Source organism: Echinops telfairi, unplaced genomic scaffold (genome assembly GCF_000313985.2).
Source record: "Echinops telfairi isolate 266 unplaced genomic scaffold, ASM31398v2 ScPeMD7_70;HRSCAF=299, whole genome shotgun sequence".
Taxonomy (NCBI): Eukaryota; Metazoa; Chordata; class Mammalia; order Afrosoricida; family Tenrecidae; genus Echinops; species Echinops telfairi.
In genome coordinates this window covers 57,859,879-57,868,667 of record NW_022103968.1, presented here as the reverse complement: position 1 = coordinate 57,868,667, position 8,789 = coordinate 57,859,879, and the positions used below count along the sequence as shown (strand labels likewise).

Genomic DNA, 8,789 nt, shown 5'->3' with positions numbered 1-8,789 from the left:
TTCATCATGTTTAAGTCTTGGCAAAATTCCTCCTAACTATAATACCTTGTGGGTAGATTGCACTAATTCCACTCCATCTCTGTAATTATTGGACATATGATCATGATTCATGCCAATTTTCATTTGGAAGTTTCTGTATGATACCAAAGAAAGCTTGTTTCTGAACTCAGAATAAAAAAATAAAATAGTTAAATTATTCTATAATTATGTATGAAGTTTTAAAATTATTATGCCGCTTTCTAAAAATACAATTTAATTTGAATTAAAATAGCCAACAATGAAGTTATGAATTGTATTTTGCAGGTTGTGACAGTAACTAAAAATCATTAAAATTTGCAAATACAAAAAGTAATTAGCTAATATTTATAAAATGCTTATGTAGCCTAAAACTTGTCTTATGAAATACCTTCTGAAAAATTCTTCAGTTTTTATGCAACTATTACTTTAGCAATGTAATGTTTCAATGAGTTACTCTTAGTAACTATACTAAGTCAGTTCTTTTTCTTTAAATCCTGAATCCTGAGGACATAAGTGACAGTTGATTATACATTTTTTTTCTTTTCTAAAAATCATTTTATTGGGGGCTCTTGCAGCTCTTATCACAATCCATACATATATCCATTGTGTCAAACACATCTGTACATACGTTGTCATCATCTTTTTCAAAACATTTTCTTTCTACTTGAGCCCCTGGCGTCGTCAGCTTCACATTTCCCCCTCTCTTCCCATGTCCCCTTGATAATTTATAAATTATTCTTTTTTTTTCTCTGTCTTACACTGACTGCTGTATTATTTCACCCACTTTTCTGCTGTTTGTCCCCCTGGGATGGGAGCCATATGTTGATTATTTAACCGGTTCCCTCTTGCTCCCCCACCCCCACTCCTTACCCTCCTAGTATCTCTGCACCCCTTATTGGTCCGGAGGGGTTTATCTGTTCTGGATTCCCTGTGGTGTGAGCTCCTATCTGTACTAGTATACATGTTCTGGTCTAGCCAGATTTGTAAGATAGAATTTGGATCATGAGAGTGGGAGGGGGAGGACTCTTGCTCCACATATTCCATGTTCAAATTCCTAAGGGACGTTTGCAGCTATTACTTCCCATGTGGTGTGCCTCACCCAAGGTAAGGTCTGTCCAATCACTTCATTGGCATGAAAAAAGATGACCAGAAAATGGGTATATTTTAATTATGTGGCGGGCAAAAACTATTGAATATAACATAAACTTAAAAATAAATACAACTAAGAAGTTGCTTAGAAGCAAGAAGGCAGAACTTCATCTTGCTTACTTTGGATAGGTCATTAGAAAAAACCAATTGCTGAAAACAGACATCATGTTTCATAAGTAACGTAGTGGGTGAAGAAACATGGGGAAACCCGCAAGGACAGGAATTGCCACAACAGCTCAACAATAGGCTCAAACATAGCAATGCCCATGGAGCTAGGGCAGGATCGGACAAGTTTTGTTCCTGGCTTCCTTCTTTGATCCACAAGATTTCCATGATTAGGAGCTGACTTGATTGCACCTAGCCACACAACAATAGCATTAAAGGTTAGAGGATACTTTCAAAAGTAGTAATCATTAAGACAATATTACAGCTGTATTAATTCACACAGTTGTTGTCATGTACCTTGTACATGAGTTCAGACGAATAGATACCCTCTGTACAAGAGAATTAAAGCCTGTGCCATTCCCACACTTGTCTTATGTTTGAACCCATTGTGGCAATCAGTGTGCCAATTCATCTTGATGGTGGTCCTCCTATTTTGACCTTGACTTGACCAAGCAGGAGTACCTTCTCTTAGTCCCTTCTTATACTAGGTAACTTGTCCAGAATATTGCGATGATTCCTAAGTATTGTTATTTCTAAGGAGCCGCCTGGCTGTGCTTCCCCTCAGACAGATTTGTTTTTTCTCCTTGCAGACCATGGACTATTCAGTGTTGGCCAACACCTAATTTAATACTTCAATTATTGTTGTTTCATTTATTTGCTGCCCAGCTTTCACATATATGTTAGGTCAGTGAAAATGCCACACATAGCTTGGATCAGGAACACTTAGTTCTCAAAGTGAAATCATCAACACTTTCAAGAGATCTTTTGTAAAAGATTTACCCAATGCAAGGCATCATTAATTTCTTGACTGTTGCTTCTATAAAGATTGATTTTAGATTCAAGTAAAATTAAACCTTTCTGAACCTCAATCTTGTCTTCATTTATCATGATGTTCACTGGTCCAATTGGAGCATTTTCATTTTGAGCTTTTGTTGAGCATTTCTTTATATTGAATTACATTCCATACTGAAAACTGTGTTCTTTGATCATCATTAGTATTTCAAATCCTCTTCTTTCAGCAAGAAAGGTTGTCATCTGCCTATTGTAAGTTGTTAGCTAGACTTTGTGCAATATTCTGATGGCTCATTCCTCTTCATACAGACCAGTATTTCAGACTGTCTTCTCAGTGTATAGATTGAATAAGTATTTTGAAAGGATCCAACTCTGAAACACACCTTTTCTGATTTTAAACCATTTAGTATCACCTTGTTCTGTTCAAAATAGTGTCTCTTGGTCTATGTACAGGTTCCACATGAGCACAGTTAACTGTTCTGGAATTTACATTCTTTGCACTATTATCCGTAGTTTGCTGTGATCCACACACTCCATTGCCTTTACCTAGTCAATAAAACATAAGCATCTTTCTAGAATCCTCTGCGTTCACCACAGATGCATCTGACTTCAGCAGTGATAGCTTTCATTCCGTGTTCTACCCCTAATCTAGCTTGAATTTTTGGCAGTTCTCAGTTGGTATACTGCTGCAATTTAGAATTATTTTCAACAAAAATTTACTTGGATGTGATATTAGTGATATTGTTTTAAAAGTGCAAAGTCTGTTTGGTCATATTTCTTTGGAATGGGCACCAATATGAATCTCTTTCAGTTGGTTAGCCAGTTAGCTGTCTTCCAATAATTTTCACTTAGTACTGTTTATCAGCTTGATGAAACATTTCTGTTGATATTTCCTTACTTCCTGGATCCCTGATAGTGTAGTCAGTTGTAGACTGGGCTTCTAACTAAGTATTTACAGCCTGGGAAGCCTATACTCACAGAGGATCCTGTCTGACAGCGTCACTATGAGTGAACTGTGAAATCACACTATGAGATTACACTTAACCACATGGCCTTCTTTGTCTTATCTGTGGTGTATTAAAATTCTAGTTATAGGCATTTTACTCCTAAGACTAGGATAGGGAAGCCATCCCAGGGAGGGAAATAATCTCGCCAGCTTTTGTGCATATGAAAACAAAATGTATGTTAAACAAAACCTTCAACAAAAGCATGCTCTACCTAGGTTAAATTGATTTGGAAAGTTTACTTTTCTAAGATATATATCTAGTACCTGGTATGCCCTTCTCAGTTGTTTTCTTTTTTTAGAAGGTAATGGAAATAATTTAGCTGACTGCTTAATATTCTGAGGGGTAAAATAGAAAAAAAAATAAGTAAAACTGCTAAAATAGGAACCAATTTATAAGTTACTAATGTTTCTGTGAATCGGCTGTTTTATGTACTTTATTCCTTGGCATTTCTTTTATATTTTTCATACACCTCTAAGAGGTGATTTTAAATAGCACCAGGATTTGTTTATTTCTGTGCCCCAAAGTACACATTTCATAATTGGACACCCAAGTTGTTCTGTATTTCGAACCATAAAAAACACATAACACCCAAATGAATACAGATTCTCATTTTTTTACAAGTAAATCCAGCTACAGAGCCATCCAACATTAGCTTCCAGTGTGCAGAAATTGAATGGTTTTATTGCATAATATGGGAGAATTGCTTCATGACTGTCTGTTCCTGCTGACAGTCCTGATGTTCAATCTGGTAATATGCTCAAGTTTTTTGTTTTTTTAACCCAGTGTTTTGTTATTAGGTGTTAATAGGCTCTTGGGCTATGGAGAGGAAGCAATGAGGCAATTAACAGGAACCAGCTCAGTCTCAGACAGTCAGTGAAAGAAAGCCTGGGTCGAATGCCAAGGTCTGAGGTTTCTTTTGCTTTTCCTGTTTATCTTATCAAGATAAAAGTTACATAAACTGCAATATCCTTGACTCTTTCACCTTATGCCAGCAAAGCTGATTAGTTGAGGCCTTACACTTTTATTTTATTTCATCATTGTCCCTGTTGAAATCCCAAGAATACTGGAAGTTCCCTTCAGCAGTGATAGAGCTATCTAAAACCAAAATGTTCATGTTACTAGAGCACTGTTCATGAGACCTTTATGATAGTAAAATTACTCTTCTAAAAATAAAGAGATGATGTATTATGTTCAATTAAATCTAATGTGAAAATATATAATATTTCAACTTACATACCATAATTTTATACATGGTCATTTGTACCATTTTTATAAATTCTAGAATATATTTTAAACTCACTATTTTCTTCTCCCATGACGTATTTGGAGTAGCTGAATGATATGTTATCGAATCATTGATTCTTAAAGACAGAGAGACCTTAGCAGTCAAAGAACCACAGCGGATTTAATGCATCTTGATTTAAAATTATAGATCTTTTATTTTAACACTTTTGAATTTTTGGATGATATTTAGATAATTGAAGCCTGAGTTCCTTAAGAAACTGAAACATAACATATTAATATCAGAGAGTATTATAAAGATTGAGTGAAATAATGCCTGTTTTCTAACACAATACCTACGAAACAACAGGCACCCCCAAATTTTGTTAAAAACAGAACGGTAAGCCGATTGAACAACCTGAAATGTCAGTGTATGAAAGCTGGGAGAATCAAGGCAAGAGAGCTCCAAAGATTTTTCTTATTTATATCTTGGAAAAATTGAAGCATATTCAAGTTTCTTATCTCATTAATTTTAAATGTGTATTATTCGTATATAGGAATCAGGTTATTAATTTTCCTTTACTTTTAGAAACTAAACTCAGTTCGACATGGACTGCAATGAACATAACATTCCTGAAAATCCTTATTGATTGAAATCCACTTGATTTAATATAGGAAGTAGTTTATATGTGTCTTTTTTATTATTGTTATTTATTTTATTTATTTATCTTTGGGGCAGTTCACAGTTTTATTGGCACTTCATCCACATGTCAACAATTCAATAATTCAATCATATAAAGCAGAATTGTACAATTATCACCATAAGCCGTTCTAGAACATTTTCTTCTTCCTAGTACTCATACTTAAGGTAATATTTTTAAAAGTTATCTTCTTATTGGGAACTCTTACAGATATCATAACATTCCATAGCTCAATCACCTCAAGCAGTGTTGTACAACTGTTACCACAATCAGTTTCACAATATTTTCTTTCTTTTTGAACTCTTTTGATATCAGCTAATCTTCATCCACAACCTACCCCACCCTTCCTACTCCCCAGGAACCCTTATTTTTCCCATAATAGTATTTTTAAATGCAAACCATATGTTCATATCTTAATGAGGGCCCAAATACCATCTGAATAAGCATATCAGCATTATGGAAATTAATAAGCTTATGTGACTTTGTACAATGTTGCTTTTAAAATGGTCTTTTTGTTATGTTTTGTCGTTTTGTCATTAGTAGCACAATATCCACCCTACCTGAACATTTTGCTTTTTATTTCTAATATTTTATTGGTCATATATTGCAATGACATTAGTTTTTGGCCCCTATTCTGCGCTCCTCCCTTTTCCTACTGCCATAGATTGACCTCGCCTTTAAGTCTGCTTGTTTAGGAGTCAAAATCTCTTTTCTTTCTTTTATTTTCTTTAATAATAGTGGCCTCCTGAAGTATTTTTCGTTAAGAGATTGACTCACTTTGATGAACATGTCTTCCAACATCATTCTTGTCCTGAGGTATTTGCCAGTTAATATTTTAGAAATATACAATATTCCATTATAAGTATGTCCCAGAATTTAATTATTCATTACTCCACAGGTGGGCTTTTTGTTTGTGCTCCTCTTTTTGTGATGTGGAGATCACTGTGATAAACACGAGTGTGCATGTATGTGTTCGTGGTTTACTCTTTGTTTCTTTTGGGTCTGTGCAAGCAGAGATCTTGCTGAGTCCTATGCTACTTCTGTTTGCATTTGGTTAAGGAATCACTTCATTTTCCAGAGTGATTGTACAATTCCGCAATCTCATCAGCAGTATGTACGTGTTCTAACCTGTCTGCATCCTTTCTAGCGGTCTGTTTTCTACCGTTTCCCTATCGATTCCAGGATGAGATGGCATCTCACCTCAGTAAGAAAAAACACAATTCAATACTTACCTGGCAGGGGAGATGCCATGATCATGAAGGTGGTTTTCCCAGGGAGAGGCTTATCCATTGCACTCCAGGTGTGCTGTCCCCTGCGATTTCCCCAAATGTGGGAAACTCGACTGCATAATTTGTGGTAGTGGGGGACTGCATTTGCGCTCTCCCCTGACATTGAAAAAGAAAGAAACGAGAAAAAGAAGAAAGAACAAAAGAAGGAAAAACACAATTCTTTTAGTTAATTATTACAAACATTTCTTATGATTATTGGCTTCCTGGATGCTGTCTTTGGTGAATGACCTATTCATGCAATCTGCCTGTTGCCCAAGGCTAATTGAAATCCTCCCTAGTTGACAGGTCTCCACTATGTGTGCTGCATCTTTGTCAACTCTAAAGCTTCAGGAAGTTAATGAACTTCAGAAAGGTTCATGGCCGTATTCCCCACAAAGGTTCAATCTGATTCACACTCCACCCCACCCCCAAGTTGACTCACCCCTCTATGTTAGGAAAGAAGTGGCTATGTCCTCTGCGGGATTAGATTAAGTCTCAAGGACCATACCAGTGTACCTAGCAAGGAGTCTGCTCACCGAGTCCTTTCTCTCAATGTCTAAATCCAGAACATTGAGGGGTGGGGCTGCATAACGGAGTCCTGTCAGGGCAGCCAAGAATCTGTAGACTCTTTGCAGCTTTTTGCATGAGCCTTCTGCCTCTGACTTGCCATGTTGTGTCTAATTCAGATCTCTGTTCTCACAGGAGAGAGAAACTTGGGGTGTTCATCATTCTTCTTTTGATGAGTTGGTTTTTTTTTGAAAAAGGTCTTAGAGAATGTCTGGTTATACAGTCATATATATTTATATTTGTCCTCTCTCTAAAAGTTTCTAGTTCTGAAAAGGACAGAAAAAAATGCAAACCTCATGTTGCAATATTGAATGATTGTATTGGAAAAATATTGGAGGAAACATCAAAAGAAGATACAAAGAATACACAGAGTCACTGTACCAAAAGAGCTAGTTAATATTCAACCATTTCAAGAGATGGCATGAACCAGTGTTGCTGAAAGAAAAAGTCCAAGCTGCACTGAGGGCAGTAGCCAAAAACAAGCTCCAGGAACTGATGGAATACCCACTGAAATGTTTCAACAAGCCGATGAAACATTTAAAGGACTCACTCATGCCATCTTACACCACAACTGGCACTTTTAAATGTTAATAAAGGAATTTGAACTCTGACAGACCCATTTTGTATTTCAGAAATATTTATTGTATCCAACTCACCAGCAGTCAGTTAATTATGACAGATACCAACCTGAGGGAACAGTTTCTGTTGGCTTCCGGGGCTGTCAATATTTATGGAAGTGCAAAGTTTCATGTTTCTTCTGCAGAATGGCTGGTGGGCTTGAATCGCTGACTTTGTGCTTAACAAGCACATAACTCGCTGTGCCATCAGGCCTCCTTAGTTATTGTCCAATGACTTTTCTCTGTCCTCTTTGAAGATAAAAAATGGTCATCACGTGCTACTTAGTTCCTAATAAAGGTGAAATGATGCTTGGGGAAAGTTCCAAGTTAATGTGATTTGTGCTGTCCAAATACATCTTCGGATCAAAGGACACCATGTAAAGTATAACTTGGCCTAAATAGTTAGTACAATACAAACTCCTTTAAATAAAGTTAACATGCATTCCTCTATCTCAGGCTTGCTAATATTACATTAAAATATCTTGGTTTTTTTATGAGGGAGCATGGTGAAGAGTGGCAAGTGGGCTACGTTCTGGATCTCAAAAACTAGTGCTGATGAGGAAAATAGGTACCTTTTTTGGAATTAGCAGATCAAATACACTCCGAAACAAGTCTAACCTCTAAGGCACCAGTGGACAGTGTTATTGATATGAGTGGAATGAAATCATTATCAACTTAAAGTTCTTAATTTACCATGATGTTGTTTATTGTTCCAGTTGTGAAGACTAATTTCTCCAGTGTAATATTTCAGACTGAAGGATATGGTACTTGACCTTCATCAGTAAGTGCTTCACATCATCTTCATCGGTGAGGCTGTGTCACCTGGATATCACAGGTGGTTAATGAGTCTTCCTTTAATCTAGATTCCATGCTCTTCTTTAGCTACCTGCTGGTTTTGTATGATGGGGACGGGGTCCCAACACATAGTGACTCTGTGTAACAGAGTGTTGTAATTGCTCCACAGGATTTCCATGGAGACGCTGCTGGGACCAATAATTTAGTTAGGAGCCGAGTGCTTCACCATTGGGTCACCAAGACTATCTTGTTCGAGCAGTCCTTGCTTAGATCCCTATATTGAATACCTGTTCATCTGGGAGCCAATCATTGTGATAGTCTCCTTGTCCGAGAAAAAAAATTGACCATTTTCAAGAGGATAACTGAATGGAAATTAGCATGAGTATTGGTGCACTTACTTTTTAGTTTCCTGGTGTTAATAAAAGGCAATGACATTATTGCATACTAGTTTTTACTTGTTTTACATTTATATTGTTGCTTACATAACAG

General features: G+C 36.5%; 1 non-coding gene across 1 annotated transcript; it reads left to right on the top strand.

Annotated features, from left to right (window-relative positions):
* The first annotated feature begins 6,277 nt into the window (after positions 1 to 6,277).
* Positions 6,278 to 6,441, top strand: LOC115869995. Its single transcript, XR_004046469.1, has one exon. It is a non-coding gene; the product is annotated as a U1 spliceosomal RNA (small nuclear RNA).
* Positions 6,442 to 8,789: the final 2,348 nt, after the last annotated feature.